At 40.0% G+C, this 16,516-nt stretch overlaps 1 long non-coding RNA gene across 2 annotated transcripts in view; it reads right to left on the reverse strand.

Moving 5' to 3' along the window:
• The window catches only part of LOC131192288 (uncharacterized), a 58,072-nt gene extending 42,421 nt beyond the window's left edge, over positions 1-15,651 (reverse strand). Inside the window, exons 1-2 of one of the 2 annotated variants that reach the window (XR_009153688.1) lie at positions 15,542-15,651; positions 12,832-13,078 (exon numbers count right to left, since the gene is read on the reverse strand). This is a non-coding gene — a long non-coding RNA (uncharacterized LOC131192288). Of the gene's footprint in view, positions 1-12,831; positions 13,155-15,541 lie in introns of those variants that run through there. The other variant, XR_009153687.1, reaches the window with a different exon arrangement.
• Between the last annotated feature and the right edge of the window lie 865 nt (positions 15,652-16,516).

Raw genomic sequence — 16,516 nt, forward strand, 5'->3', positions numbered from 1 at the left:
CCAATGAGATTTAAGTATTTTCCCGCCTTTTTGGAGAACCTGAGTGAAAACTATGCACACTCCTTATATGGTATATAGCAGGCAATTTCATTTTTAATAATAATAATAATAATAATAATAATAATAATAATAATAATAATAATAATAATAATAATAATAATAATAATAATAATAATAATAATAATAATAATAATAATTTAATTTTTATACCGCCCTTCTCCCGAAGGACTCAGGGCGGTGAACAGGCAGATAAAATAATACAATACATTTCAATAAAACACTATTTAAAAACTTATTCCAATAGCCTAAATTTAAAATACAATACAAAATATAAAATAAACCCCAATAAAATCCATATTTAAAACCCTATTAAGCCAGTCCTGCTCGAAGAATAGATATGTTTTAAGCTCATGCGAAAGGTCCGGAGGCCAGGAAGTTGTCGAAGTCCTGGGGGAAGCTCATTCCAGAGGGTAGGTGCCCCCACCGAGAAGGCTCACCCCCTGGGGGTCGCCAGCCTACACTGTTTGGCTGACGGCACCCTGAGGAGGCCCTCTCTATGGGGCGTGCACCGGCGGTGGGAGGCATGTGGTAACAGAAGGCGATCCCGAAGATATCCCGGTCCTATGCCATGGAGTGCTTTAAAGGTGGTAACCAGCACCTTGAAGTGCACTCGGAAAACCACAGGTAGCCAGTGCAGCTTGCGCAGGATCAGTGTTATATGGGAGCCACGAGTGGCTCCCTCTATCACCCGCGCGGCTGCATTCTGAACCAACTGAAGTCTCCGGGTGCACCTCAAAGGGAGCCCCATGTAGAGAGCGTTATAGTAGTCCAGTGACGAGGGCGTGAGTGACCGTGCATAAGGCATCCCGGTCTAGAAAGGGGCGCAACTGGCTGACCAGGCGAACCTGGTAAAAAGCTCTCCTGGAGACGGTCGCCAAGAGATCTTCAAAAGACAACCGTCCATCCAGGAGAACCCCCAGATTGCGCACCCTCTCCATTGGGGCCAATGATTCGCCCCCAACAGTCAGCTGCGGTTGCAGCTGACTGTACCGGGACGCCGGCATCCACAGCCACTCAGTCTTGGAGGGGTTGAGCTTGAGCCTGTTTCTCCCCATCCAGACCCGTACGGCCTCCAAACACCGAGACAACACTTCAACAGCTACATTGGGGTGGTCAGGGGTGGAAATGTACAGCTGGGTGTCATCCGCGTACAGTTGATAACTCACCCCAAAACCACTGATGACCTCGCCCAGCGGCTTCATGTAGATGTTGAACAGGAGAGGCGAGAGAACCGACCCCTGTGGCACCTCACACATGAGGCGCCTCGGGGTCGATCTCTGCCCCCCGTCAACACCGTCTGCGATCGGTCGGAGAGATAGGATGAGAACCACCAAACACGGTGCCTCCCACCCAATCCCCCAACCGTCGCAGCAGGATACCATGGTCGATGGTATCAAAAGCCGCTGAGAGATCAAGGAGAACCAGGGCAGAGGAATAACCTCTATCCCGGGCCCTCCAGAGGTCATCCACCAATGCGACCAAAGCTGTCTCCGTGCTGTACCCGGGTCGGAAACCGGACTGGAACGGGTCTAGATAGACAGATTCATCCAGGTACTGGGGTAACTGGTGTGCCACCACACTCTCAACAACCTTCGCCACAAAGCGAAGGTTGGAGACTGGACGATAGTTACTCAAAACAGCTGGGTCCAGGGAAGGCTTCTTGAGGAGGGGTCTCACCACCGCCTCTTTCAAGGCGGTGGGAACAACACCCTCCCTCAGAGAAGCGTTAACAATCCCCTGGAGCCAGCCTCGTGTAACCTCCCGGGTGGCCAGCACCAACCAGGAGGGACACGGGTCCAATAAACATGTGGTGGCATTCAGCCGCCCCAGCAACCTGTCCATGTCCTCGGGAGCCACAGGGTCAAACTCCTCCCAGATGGTCTCAACAAGACTAGCCTCCGTCACCTCGCCCGAAACTACCCAGTTTTGGTCCAGACCGTCCCGAAGCTGAGCGATTTTGTCAAACAGATACCTGCTGAAATCCTCAGCACAACCCTGTAAGGGGTCATCGCAACCCTCCTGGTTAAGGAGGGAGCGAGTCACCCTAAACAGGGCGGCTGGGCGGTTCTCTGCTGACGCAATGAGGGTAGAGACATAGGCCCGCTTGGCCTCCCTCAATGCCACTAGATAGGTCTGAGTAAAAGACCTAACTAGTGTTCGGTCAGCTTCAGAACGGCTGGACCTCCACGCGCTCTCTAGGCGTCTTCTCCGGCGTTTCATCTCCTTCATCTCCTCAGAAAACCAAGGAGCTGGTTGAGACCTACGCCGGGTCAGACGCCGCAAAGGCACAACACGGTCCAAAGCGCCCACCGCGGCCTGTTCCCAGGCCGCAACAAGCTCCTCGGCCGAGCCGTGGGCCAGATCGCCAGGGAGCGGCCCAAGCTCCATCAGGAACCTCTCTGAGTCCATCAGTCACCTGGGACGGAACCAACGTATTGGTCCCATCTCCCTGCGGTGTGGAGCGGCGGTCCGAAAGTCCAGATGAAGGAGAGAGTGGTCTGACCATGACAAAGGTTCAATGACTAATTCTCGTACTTCCAGATCACTCAACCACTGTCCAGAGACAAAAATCAGATCCAGTGTGCTTCCCCCGATGTGGGTGGGGCCGTCAATTAATTGGGTCAGATCCATGGCCGTCATGGAGGCCATGAACTCCCGAGCCGCCGTTGACGACACACCTTTTAATGTGTGCTAGTGTGTTCACAGTAAAAAAATGACAATAAATGTTATCTCTTCTCATCTTTAAAAAGAGCACCCTTTGCTGTCATCATAACTGTAGCAAAATAGGGATCACAGTGAGAACAATTTCTGTGTAGTTTTGCTTAAAACCGGTAAGTATCACAATTAGGAAGGCGCTATGGTTTATTTACTATTAGATCAACCTTAAGATTCTGTAATAAACTTGAGAAATTCTGTGTTTTGTTATAATCTTGATTTCTTGTCATATTTAAAGGGGATATTCTCCTAAACCTTCATCTTATAAAAGCTGATGTGTTACTGAAAATAAGGCAATAGTCTCATTCTATTTGTATATTTACAAAGTCAACTTGTTGCCCCCCCAATAATCTGGGTCCTCATTTTACCCATTGAGCTAAGTCATGATGTGATCTGCTTCTTTGTGTAGGCATACCATATTCAGACGGCAAAATCTAGATGGTCTTTAGAAGGCAACACAGAGTTCTCTGTACTTCTTCATTGCTATCTTGTAATTGTTTGGAATGCCTGGGTGTGATATAGTGGCTTAGGTGCTTTCTGAAGTCATCCATGGTGTTTTGTGACCATAGTTCATGATTTAGCATCATGTGTGGTCTGTAGTCTCTTCTGAAACACAGAATCGCTTGGATTACATCATTAGCTGGGAAGGCATAAATATTTCCATTTTCACGATCAGTTTTTCCTATTAATATATTACCTCAAAGTGTCTTGTTTCAATAAGCTATTTAGTTCCTATAGCAACATATTACCTGTACTGAAGTTTACCAAGCAAAAGGGTTTCTATGGCTAACGTCATCATTGCCTGTAAACCCTCATCTGTCCCACCCTCCAGCTTATAACAACATATTTCAATTTCATAATAAGGAAATCTGACTTTGTTTTAAGCTAAATATTACTGTGTATTGTGTTCAGAAAGGCTTATAGTGGCTTGCAGCTAATGCACTCTCAACCTATACCTGTTTCCAGAAGCCTATTTTGCTTAGTTGAATTTATTCCCAGGTAAATATAGGTTTGCCATCTCTCTCTCTCTCTCTCTCTCTCTCTCTCTCTCTCTGTGTGTGTGTGTGTGTTTCACTTCCAGACAGTTTTTGGCTTCTTGATTCTGCCTGGACAAGTTCTTGCTGTTTTCTTGTCAAGATTTTAGAAGTGGTTTGCCATTGTCTCTTCCCAAGGGCTGAACAAGAGTGATTGGCCCAAGGTCACCGACCTGCCTTCATGTTTAAGGTGGGACAAGAACTCTTGGTCTTTGGCCATTTTTCCAAATGGGAATGCACAACATCATTGTCTCTTCCCCAATGTACTGGGAAGGCAATCTTTCTTCTGTTAGATATCCAAATTAGTGCTTTCTGATTTATCTCAGTGATGCGCTTGGTTTTGCCTTATGTGCAACAGGTTTCTGTCTCATACAGAGAAGGAAGCATTAGGCGGGCAGAATTTATTTATTTATTTTATTTATTTTATTTATTTAGTTTGTCAAACATGTACGAGATTAACAGGAATAATTATAAACATGGATATGGACACAGGAAATGGGTACAAATCAGTGGTGAAATCTGAAGCAGTTTACTACCAGTTCGCTGGCTGCACATGTGTGCTGTGTACACACATGCACAGTGCGCACCATGTACCAAATGCGAGGTGTATGCGTGTGTGCAGTGCACACCAAAAGGAGGCATGGGGCAAGTAGAAAAATGCACGGGGGATGTGATCAGCTGTGGCGCGCAATCTTTTTTTTTACTTTTAAAAGCATTCGGCTGAATAGGTTGTAAAAATGCTTTTAAAAGTAAAAAAAAGGCTCTGACAATCACACAACTCAGCTGTGATCGTCAGAGCCTTTTTTTTACCTTTTAAAAGCATTTTTTAAAAGAAGCGACAACCAGGCAACCGGGCGATTGGGTGGGCATGGACGGGGACAGTTTCTACCCTAGATGTGAAGTTGTGAACCTTGTAAAACTTTGCATGGAGAACTTTGTTTGGTTCTTCAATCCTGACAAACCTATTGCCTAACTATAATTTATATCCTATTAGGTTCCCTCCAGATGTGTTTGTACTGAAATTCAATTCCCAGCCAGTTTGAGTATTAGTTACAACATTTCTTGGAAGCTAGAGCTCCCACCTATCTGTGGAACACCATATTTGGGACCTCGCTGGTCTAAAAGCACAAGTAGCTTAAAAGCAAGGATTCATCAGTGAGTGGGTAACACGGTGGCTCAGTAGCTAAGGCTCTGAGCTTGTCGATTGAAAGGTCAGCAGTTCAGCAGTTTGAATCCCTAGTGCCGTGTAACTGGGTGAGCTCCCATTACTTGTCCCAGCTTCTGCCAACCTAGCAGTTCGAAAGCACGTAAAAAATGCAAGTAGAAAAATAGGGACCACCTTTGGTGAGAAGGTAACAGCGTTCCGTGCGCCTTTGGCGTTTAGTCATCCCGGCCACATGACCACGGAGATGTCTTTGGACAGCGCTGGCTCTTTGGCTTTGAAACAGAGATGAGCACTGCCCCCTGGAGTCGGGAATGACTAACACATATGTACGAGGGGAACCTTTACCTTTAATCCACTTAAAAGAAGTAACTGTAATTACGGAAATGAGGTTAAATTTCATTGGTGCAATGATGATAAAGGAAGGGAAAGGGTATCTATTCTACTCTCTTTTCAAAATTTCTCTTTCCTGAAAATTAAGACCTTAAACACATTTTCTTCAATGTATGAAATTCTGCCCCGGAAAAAAATGCTCTAAATGAGCCCATCATTTTTTCAGGCTTTTTTTTAGATGTGTTGTGTATTTTAGATCTTTGATTCTCTTTAATGCAATATGAAGCAACCTAACTAAATTTAGGAAAATGGTCTTGAAGTAAGATGACTCAAGTGTTAAAAAATACACAGTATTTCACTGAACTGAGCCAGTCAACATGAAATTAATGAAGAACCCATAGCCTCCGTGGTTGTGTTTTCCCACACAAATGAAACAGATAAAAAAGTAAAAGAATTTACTCATTGACACCCATTTAAAATATCTGAGCTGATCAACTGTTTCACTGATCTGCAGCCAGACTTTGAAGTCTATCTTGGCTCCCTGGAATTCAACCAGCCACTTTCCAGACCTTCTAATGCTTTGCAGAGCTCTTGCATTATGCATTCCAGATGGCTGTTTTTAATTCTTCTTCCCTCTTCTCCTTTTTGATTTAGTTATTGGATAATTTGGGAACAAAACGCTTTTTGAAGTATCCTTCCAGTTTTAATGCTGTTTGGAAATGAAGGGAAGATTTTAATGACTGGCAGTGTTGATTGTTGTGCTATATCTTCATTTTGAAATAATATTTACGTTTTCAAATCTGGTCATTCTGAAGCATTAGGACTTTTATGAGCTCCTGAGCAGATACTTAATTACTGAAAGAAAAGTAGGTGTGTGCATGAAAACCTAGAATAACACATCTCTTTGGACATTTTCCAACAAGGTTATTATGTTTGTACAAGAAATCAAATTTGTTGTCTTTCAAATACGCTGGAGTATGGAGTAATTAAATGGCTCCATATCCTAATAATGCCCAATTGCATATGATTCAATCATCTAAATATGATTTTTGAAAGCCTCCTAGTTTCAGCTAAGGAGGGTATAATATCCTGGGCTTTCCTGTATATCTGTAGCATGTGTTTATATGTATGTTTGTGTATGAGTGTGCATTGGAAATAATACAAGAATAGCAACCAGATTGCCTGACTGGAATCAGTATTACCATATATGGACTTTTGAGTGGGGTGTTCCTTACTCCACCTTGATATATAATAAACTGATGGTGTTTCATCAAAGCTGCACTTTACCACCTACTATGTCTGTGGTGGGTCTATCCCATATCGGATCTTGAGGGTAGATTTTTTAAAATATAGAATTCTAAACAAAGAGGGGCTGTCATGTTGCTAAGACACAAGTTGATGCATTGCTAACAGCAATTAACTATTAATAATAATTAATAATAATTAATAGTTAATAGCAGCATTCCAGTATTTGAGGGGCTGCGACAAAGAAGAGGAGGTCAAGACAAGAAACAATGGATGGAACGAATCAAGGAGAGTAGCAACCTGGAATTAAGGAGGACCTTTCTAATAGTAAGAATAATTAACCAGTGGAACAGTTTGTCTTCAGATGTTGTAGGTGCTTCATCACTGGAAAAGACTAGACAGCCACCTGCCTGAAATGGTATAGGGTCTCCTGCCTGACCAGGAGGTTGGTCTAGAAGACCTGCAAAATCCCTTTCCAGTTCTATTCTGATTGATCTGATTGATTGATTGATTAATTGATTGATTGATTGATTGAACAAATTGCAACTGACCAAAACAAAGACATTTGGGGTTCCAGCCCTATGATTCTATATTCTATTATTCTCTCTTCCTCCCTCCCTTCTTTTCTCTCTCTCTCTCTCTCCCTCTTACACACAAACACTCTCTCTCTCTCTCTTAGCATTACAATTCCCTTGAAAGTGCCTAATGGCATCATAATTATTAGAGTGATTTGTGTCTAATCTTCAGGATATATGTTCTTTTTTTTTAATGTTTTCTTTTCAGGACATAAACGTTCACATTCTTACTTCATCCTCCTCCTCTCCACAAATATACTTATTCATTATCAGATACTCTGAATACTAATAGAATTTTTCTATCTCCCCCCCCCCCCAGAAAGCCCAATTGTTTTTTGAAAAAAGAAAAAAAAATAGCACCTTTGGGATAACCATGACCTGGATGATTGAGAATCTCCGTAGACATCTCTTAGAAAAGGAAGAACTCTATAGTTTGAGGGGGGGAGGGGGAATTGTGTAACATATCCCCAAAATGCTTACATTGGAGTTTTAGGTATTCAAGCATTCTCCAAAAAAGAAAGCAACAAAATCTCTTTTAAATATCCATAGCATTTGATAGAACAGATGCTAAAACCAGATTTTTGCTCAACAAACAGTAACACTATTCTGGGTCTCTTATGACTATTGAAGCTGGAGAAGCTGTCCTGACCATTGACTGGAGATAAAATATTCATACACTCCTAAGATGTTTACATATACATTCTTTGACATTAAAACTCACAATCTTTCTCAATACTGGTACAAATGGTTTCCAAAACGTTCCTTATGTGAAGTAGGTGAATTCAGCATATGAACATTGGGGTGACCTTGTGAGTTGCATGTTTTGCACTTTTGTTCTAAAGGCTGACGAAAGTGCTTTAAAAAAACAACAACAACGAAAAACCCCATCTGATGTTCATAGAGAGTGACTTGACACAGTCTAGACTGCAAATGTGAAGTGAGACGCATGTGTTTCTCCTGCTGTGTCTGATGTAAGGCCTGTACCACTGTGTGGATTCTGTTTCAGAAGTTTTTGTGCCAGCTTAAAAGCCGGCCAATGATGGATTGGAAAAAAGTTTTTATCACCCCTTAGAAGCGGTTCAATATAAGTGATATGTGGTTGGTTATGGTGAGCCAGAACTCCTGTGGTTAGCCCTCATTGGCTGTAAGTGATTTTTAAGGTGCATTTAGGAAAGCAGAAACCAAATATCTTGGTCAGTCTTAATGGCTCCTTTTTTCAATATTCATAAAAGAACAAATTTCTTTTTCATATAGTTCTCAGATATTTAGCCAGCTGACTTTTAAAGTGCAACATGATTGTTAGTATTTACACTTTGCTGATGAATGGCCTTCAGATCAGAGATCTCGTATATGTTCTGTGGGCTCATTTACAAATATAGGTTTTAGCCTCTTCAATGTGAGGCCACAATCCTTGTGTTTCCTCATTATGCTAGCCAATATTTTGAGCAACTCAACCTACCTTGCCAGAAATAGTAGCAGGAGAGGCATTGTGTTGGTCTGTGCTATTCAAAAGTCAGGAGGAATCTGGTAGCACTTAGTAAGACATTTTATTATTAGACATAAGCTTTATGTTATTCTGAAAAGATGCTACCAACCTTGCCAGAAAATTCCAAATTTCCTCTTTTGTCTCAGCATGTCTCTTACATAACAATAAACGATGAATGGAAAATTATGCATAGGTAGTCCTTGACTTAGGACCGCAATAGAGCCCAAGATTTCTGTTGCTAAGCGAGACAGTTGTTAAGTGAGTTTGGCCAATTTTATGACCTTTCTTGTCACAGTTAAGTGAATCACTGCAGTTGTTAAGTTAGTAACATGGTTGTTAGGTGAATCTGGCTACCCTATTGATTTTGCTTGTCAGAATATCGCAAAAGGTGACCCCAGGACCCTGCAGCCACCATAAATACATGGCAGTTGCCAAGCATCCAAATTTTTATCATGTGACCACAGGGATTCTTCAACGATTGTAAGTGTGAAAAATGGCTAAAAGTCACTTTTTCAGTGCCATTGTAACTTTGAGCAGTCACTAAATGAATGGTTATAAGTTGAGGACTACCTGTACAGAAGATCTAAAACAGTAATTTTGTGAAACAATGGCAACTATTTTCTATAGGCATAAAAGAGTCCTTGTTTAAAATTTTGGAAGTCTTCTATGCGCCTTTTAATAAAATCAATAAGGCCATATAAATCCCTATATGGTACTGACACATTTCAAAAAAGAAAATCAATAATTCAAAAGAATTGATTCATTTACTGTAGGCCAATCACCTGAAGCCATTAGTTTCAAGTGCCCTCGGAATATGTTAATATTTTCTCTTTGCAATTTCTGCCATTTTTCAAGGCAAAGCAAACAGCTCATAATAATGGCACACTTTCCTAAACCACAATTTAGCACATTTGTAAATTAATTCAAACCATCCCCATTTGAATTCTTCGGTCCCTTCTCTTCTTCTCATCACCGTAAATGTGAATGAAAGGAAGACATTTTAATTTTTTTATTAATTTAGTTCAGATTCTGTTAGAAGTCAGGACTGTGTGACACTTAAAGATCCACTGCATTTCATAGTTTCAAACACTTAAAAGATTTACTATTAAAGGAGAATATTTGTAGCTCAAGGTTGACATGGGTCCTTGGTGCTTTCTGAGTTTGCTTGTTTTCTTGCAGATGTTTCATTATTCAAACAGTGCACTGATGATGTCCAGTGGTGGGATTCAAATTTTTTTACTACCGGTTCTGTGGGCGTGGCTTGGTGGGCATGGCTTAGTAGGCGTGGCAGGGGAAGGATACTGTAAAATCTCCATTCCCACCCTACTCCAGGGGAAGGTTACTGCAAAATCCCTATTTCCTCCCGATCAGCTAGGACTCGAGAGGCAGAGAATAGATGGGGGCGGGGCCGGTCAGAGGTGGTATTTACTGGTTCTCCGAATTACTCAAAATTTCCGCTACCAGTTCTCCAGAACTGGTCAGAACCTGCTGAATACCAGTTCTGAATGTTATGTAGTTTGGGTAATGAAATGTCTGCAAACAAGCTCAGAGAGCACCAAGGACCCTCACTTAAAGATTTGTTCTTCATGTAGCTCCTCAAAAAAACCAACCAAGCAAGCAAACTAAATCCAGGAATATTGTCCATATCTTTCAGCCATAGCTAAACAAACAAAATGCAGAGATTTACCCATTACCCTAATACTTCAAACCTTTTTCTTTCAGTTTTTAATTTTATTAAAAACAATACAAACAGAGCCAGAACAGTATCGAACCCATTGACCAACCATCTGATTCATCAGAGGAGTTAGATTGTTATGAGAAGCTCCATCTCTCTTACAGGGACACAGTGGCTCAGTGGCTAAGATACTGAGCTTGTCGATCAGAAGGTCAGTAGTTCAGTGGTTCAAATCCCTAGCACCGCATAACGGAGTGAGGTCTCGTTACTTGTCCCAGCTTCTGCCAACCTAGCAGTTCGAAAGCACGTAAAAAATGCAAGTAGAAAAATAGGGATCACTTTGGTGGGAAGGTAACAGCTCTCTGTGCACCTTCGGTGTTTAGTCATACCAGCCACATGACCATGGAGATATCTTCAGACAGTGCTGGCTCCTCGGCTTAGAAACCGAGATGAGCACTGCCCCCTAGAGCCTGAAACAACTAGCACACCTGTTCAGGGGAACCTTTACATTTAACATCTCTCTCTCTCTCTCTCTCTCTCTCTCTCTCTCTCTCTCTCTCTTTCTAGGTATATTTTAATAAAAGTGTTTGTGCAAGTGTTTGTGCAACTACTGAATGAGATAAGTCTACATAATACCCACTAAACAATTCAGAAGACAAACTGGATGTGGGCAGATAGGAAACTCAGTGAGGAAATCATAATTTGATCCTGTTCAGACTACATTTTTTCCAGTGGTGAGTTTCAAAAATTTTTACTACCAGTTCTGTGGGCGTGGCTTGGTTGGTGTGGCATGGTCTGGCTTGGTGGGCGTGGCAGGGGAAGGATACTGTAAAATCTCCATTCCCACCCCACTCCAGAAGTAATATTGTAAAATCTTCATTCCCACCTCACTCCAGGGAAGGTTATTGCAAAATCCCCATTCCCTCCCAATCAGCTGGGACTTGGGAGGCAGAAAATAGATGGGGGTGGGGCCAGTCAGAATTTTTACTACCGGTTCTCCGAACTACTCAAAATTTCCGCCACCGGTTCTCCAGAACTGTCAGAAGCTGCTGAAACCTATCTCTGATTTTTTCCCATAAGTCATCATTCTGTTTCTCTGTCAGGAAAGGAAATATCTCTGAAACAACCCAATGGGGTACAGGTTGTCTAGTGCCCTTTAAAAACAGCCAGCAAAGCACTTCCAGGCCACAGTCAGTAAGGACATGAGGATGAACCCTAGGTTTGGGGCAAAGGGAGAGAAATGTAAACACATGACAATTCCTCTTTAAAGTATTGATCAGCTTTTGTTACTTGACTGTAAAGATTTTTGGGGATTCCATCTCCAAAATTGAATGACATAATCTGCATATCAATTTATTTTCACAATCCACTTTTAAAACTATTCACACTATATTTTCAGTTGAGTAAATTTCTCCTCAAAGGAACACAAATGCAGTTCACAGAAGTGTCTTCCCCAGTGGTTGCTTCGTTAATCCCCTTCAGCTGATTAGCAGCACTGACCTATTTAATTGGCTTTCAGCTTGACCATTTATTTGACCTTTAAGTCCACTAAGAAGCCAATGCACACACAGTATTAATTGAGGGGGACATCTTCCCACTGTTTTGATTCTGTAAATTTATATTAAAAAAGATCAGTGTAGAATTGCTTGCCTTGTACATTCTGTTCAACATAATCTCTCCCCCCCTTGTAACAACAATCACACTAAGAATGATAGACTTACTCTATACAATTCTATAAAACTCAAGCCAAGTGTAGAGGGATAATAACAACAATAATGTCAGTCATAGTGGTCTTGCACTTAAAAATTCACCACTGGAACTGAGTCAAAATTTCTTCATCGGCTTTGGAAAACTGAGAATTCAGCTCTCCAACTTATCAGCTAAGAACTGACATCAGTAATCCAAACTGCCATTGTATGTGGAATATGCAATAATAGATGGAGAGTAGATGGCAGAGTCCTGACAAGGCTTTGGAAATGATGGATGATCCACAATTTCACACGTGCCACTCAATCTGTCTGGATTACATTTGGTCTTTATACTCACTGAGATATAAGGGAGAAGCGGCAGGTTTCCTGCCAGAGAGCACAATAGCACCCAGGTCACTGACTTCAAGTAAATGTTATTAAAATCAGCTTTATGTTTTCCTCTCAAATTAATGGCATCACAACAAATTGGTCTATTTCCCTTTTGCTGTTTTGTACTGTATATGGCATCCTGTCTGATCAATAACCGGACACTTTTGGCTGTGTATGAACTGCAGGGTTTCCACATTGTTCAGGATATTTGAAAGGAAACCTACAAACTCTTTAGTCATCTGCTGCTGTATACCTGGATGTGATTGTTGTCTTACAATAACAATTACTCTATAATAACGAATTGAGAAGTTTATGTGCTAGCAAGCTTCAATAATCAAGCTAGCATTAAGGTAGGTTTATAAGATAAGTTTCATTTTCTATTGGCACTTAGAAATCATTTTTTATCTGCACAACTTCTTGGGCAAAAACAAAGCTACAATAATCAAGTAAACAGCTGAAACAATTTACCTGTCCAAGAGCTGCTCTTTTGATGTGTCACTTTGAAGCACTGACAATTCAATGATCTTTGACTCTTCCACAAGTGGTGACAATGTGTCTGCAGCACCTTTAAAAAAAGACCCCTTTGGCAAAAAAATAACCAACCACATCTGGCTTCTTCAGAGTAAATGGAGAATGCAGCTATTAAACAAATTTTTGTTGAAGCAAACTTTGCAGGTCTCTGTCAACAACCCTAAGATGTGTGAGAAATACTAGCCTAAGGAAGAAAAGAGAAACAATTTACATTCTGCATTTTCTAACATTTACTGATGTAAATGATTATACTCACTTGCTTTCTGTCTGCTCTAAATGATTGCATAAAATCAGAGCAGATGGGGCGGGGGAGAAGAAGGAGGAGAAGAAACAGAGGCAGTAAAATAATTTCTTGATGAAATTACTTTTTAGAAGGCTAATAAAGCAATGCACAATAGCAGTGAGTATTTTGGAAAATTCTTGGAATCTGAAGGATCACTATAATGTAGGAAGGGCTGTGTGATATAGTATGCTGCAGATAACGTAATGAATTATGGCAAGGTGATTCAGTTTTTAATTATGTTCACTTATGAAATATGTTAGAGTAATATAAAATTTATGGGTTCCTACAGCTCTACTTTAATTATTGTATCTGCAATCTGGGAAGCTGTGGTTAGGAAGACATTAGGAAAGGTAAACCAAAGACATAATGAAGTTACTATTTACAACCAATGTTTTATAATTATCCACTTAATTTTAAGAGAGGAGAAATCATGGCAAGTAATTTGTGCAGAAAATATGTGCTTGCTATCTGCCACACCAATTTTGAGAGACTATCATAATCTAAATTGGAAACAGAATGCTTGATACCAAAATCAAAATTACTGAGATTCTTAGCGTTTGAAATTTCAAAATACGATTTCACAAAATACGCAAAATGTATCAATAAGTGCAATTACAACTCGTGTGAAAAACTGAGATCCACAATTCCCTACATCTACCCAAAATTCAATTGTGCTTCATTTGATTGATCGATTGACTCATTAGATTTGTGTGCTGCCCATTTCATTTTACAGTAAAATATCTAAAACACATGTTGGAGGAGAAGAATTCTTTCAGCATTTGAAACAAGAATAATGTACTATTGATACCTGATTTTTCAGGGGACAGACTTAAGCAAATGCTAAATTTATTCTTGGGTCAGGAGCAGCCAAATTAATCAGTTTACCAGTTTGCCACAGAAAAAGAACAGATGCAAATGAAATATGCATAAACGTGTTTTTTCCAAACTAAAAGCCTGCATTCTTACCACACAGCATAAGAAATATTAGACACTTGAAAGCTCTTGTCTCCAAGACAAAATGCAGCAGTGCTTGGAGCAAAAAAATGAAAATAGCATGTTCCATTTCAATTTTAGGAAGAACTTAAGTCTAGCATATAATTTTTATCTTGGAATATGGCCAAGGTTGATGGATAACATATCTATCCTAGGGAAAAGTGAAGTCAAACAATCCAGTTCAGGCTTTTGCATATTATCTAAAAGATAAATTATGACAGCTATAAGAATTTGGCATGTGATTCACATGCAAATGGAATTAAGCTATCATTTTTGTGTCTAAGGACATTTTGAAACAACAGATAGCAGTTGTCTGCTATCTATATTGAATTATATATTTCAATATTAAGGAAGAATTGTGGGGAAAGTATTTACAGAAAATATTAATTTGCAAGAAAAAATATTGGCGTCCTTAAATATTTTTAGAACAACTCACTATTACTGATCTTACTCAATTACTACTTGGACTAATGAGTATTGTAATCAGTACTATTCTCTGTATCAGATTGGTGGATCTGACTCCCAAAGAATCTTCTAGTAGAACTTTTTTTTTCTTGGAAGAGAAAAGATGAAATAATTAGCACCTTAAGTTTCAGCGTTATGAATACCTCCGGTATCCCCAACGCATAACTAATTTTGTCAAGTACGAAATGAATGGCCAAGAACCAGTGTCCTATACTATGTATATTTTTCCTCTGTATTTCACTGTCCTACATTAATTCATTACTTATTTATTTCTGACTTTTATATCTTGCATTTCCTTTAATAACTCAAGATTAGTATTCCTTGCAATTCTATCCTCATAATAGCAATTCTGTAAGATAAATCATGATGACACAGAGTGTCTAGTCCAAGATCACCCAGTGGCCATATTTGGCACTGAAGCTACTTTCTGTTGATCTTTAACACATAGCTGAAAGTGTTTGTCAATCTTGGCCTCAACCTGAAGCTTGAAGATGTGTGAATTTTAAGTTCCAGAATTGACTCCCACACATCCTCAAGTCGCCAAGGTTGAGAAACACTGCTTTCAGCTTTGTGTCAAGCATCAACATCAGGTTACATTGCCTTAAAGTAACCATGCATGTAGCATAGTGTAAACCAGAGAGGGATAAGTATGATGCAACCACCGTCCCCCAACTAAAGATAACTTACTAATTACAAATGCTGTTTCTTTAATTTTGAAACCATGCTTTACATATACATTTCTAGCATATTTTGGACTAAGTGAATCCTAAATTTTCTGCCAGAAGAAACCTCTGCAACACGATGACATAATCCTTGAAGACAATTTGTGATTAGGCCTATAGATTTATTTATTATTTAAAATGCAACATCTCAACTGTTCACTTACTTAAATAACGCATTACTTACTCTGTTGAAGTGCACTTAATTTTATGTTATGATTTCCAGGAAGAGGGGTTGAAAATGGAAGAAAATATTAATTTCTTCTGCTATTCCCTTTTTTATTATCATTTCACCCCAGAGTGAAATCAGAATGCAATTTATTTCTGCAAATGTTGGGCAGATTCTGCCTACGCGCCATGAAGTTGGGTGGTGCATCTTGGCCTCTCCAAATCAGAATGTACACTCAATTATGTCGCCACCTAAATATGTATTTGTGGTTTCTGAAGGTCTCAAATCTCTGGCTAAGATCTGAATGGCATGAGCCTGGTTTCTCTCCCAGGATTTTCCACCAAACAAGTAAGACTCCTCCCGTAGAGTCATAGTATGTTGTGAATCATAAAGAAAAAATGTTTTTCTCCTAATTTGCACCATCCTCATAGACTTTTGTGGAGAACACTTTGATTCCCTCCCCTACCATTTTTTTTTGATCAAGTAGAATATATTTGTGGATATAATTTTACTGAGTACTATTTTTTTAAAAAAAAATCATTCAGTTTACAAATTCAAGGACTATAACTACATACTTGCTGTAGTAACAACAGTAAAACCTAAAACCTTCCATTTCCAATGCTACCGTATTTATGTGAAGACCTTGATTGCTTTTTCCAATGACCTCTGAACTCATCTATAGTTATCACCCAAAATTCTATATTTGCTGTTCTATATATACTGAGTAAATAGTAATAATTTTTTAATCATTCTTTTATCTGTTCCTCTGAGTATCTCATCCAGTTCTGTCATTTCCAAATAGAAACGATATAATTTAGCATCTTTTTCATATCTTGTTTGTATTTGCAATTGTGTGTACCAGTCCATTTCAAACCCTTGTTCTTCTATTTCTTGCTTCGTTTAGATTGAAAGCATCTTATAATTCATACTGTATTACTGTTTGGTTTGGATGTATTAGTGTTTCAGACAGGGAGGCTGTACAGAGAGTGGTGA

Source organism: Ahaetulla prasina, chromosome 2 (assembly GCF_028640845.1).
Source record: "Ahaetulla prasina isolate Xishuangbanna chromosome 2, ASM2864084v1, whole genome shotgun sequence".
Classification (NCBI taxonomy): domain Eukaryota; kingdom Metazoa; phylum Chordata; class Lepidosauria; order Squamata; family Colubridae; genus Ahaetulla; species Ahaetulla prasina.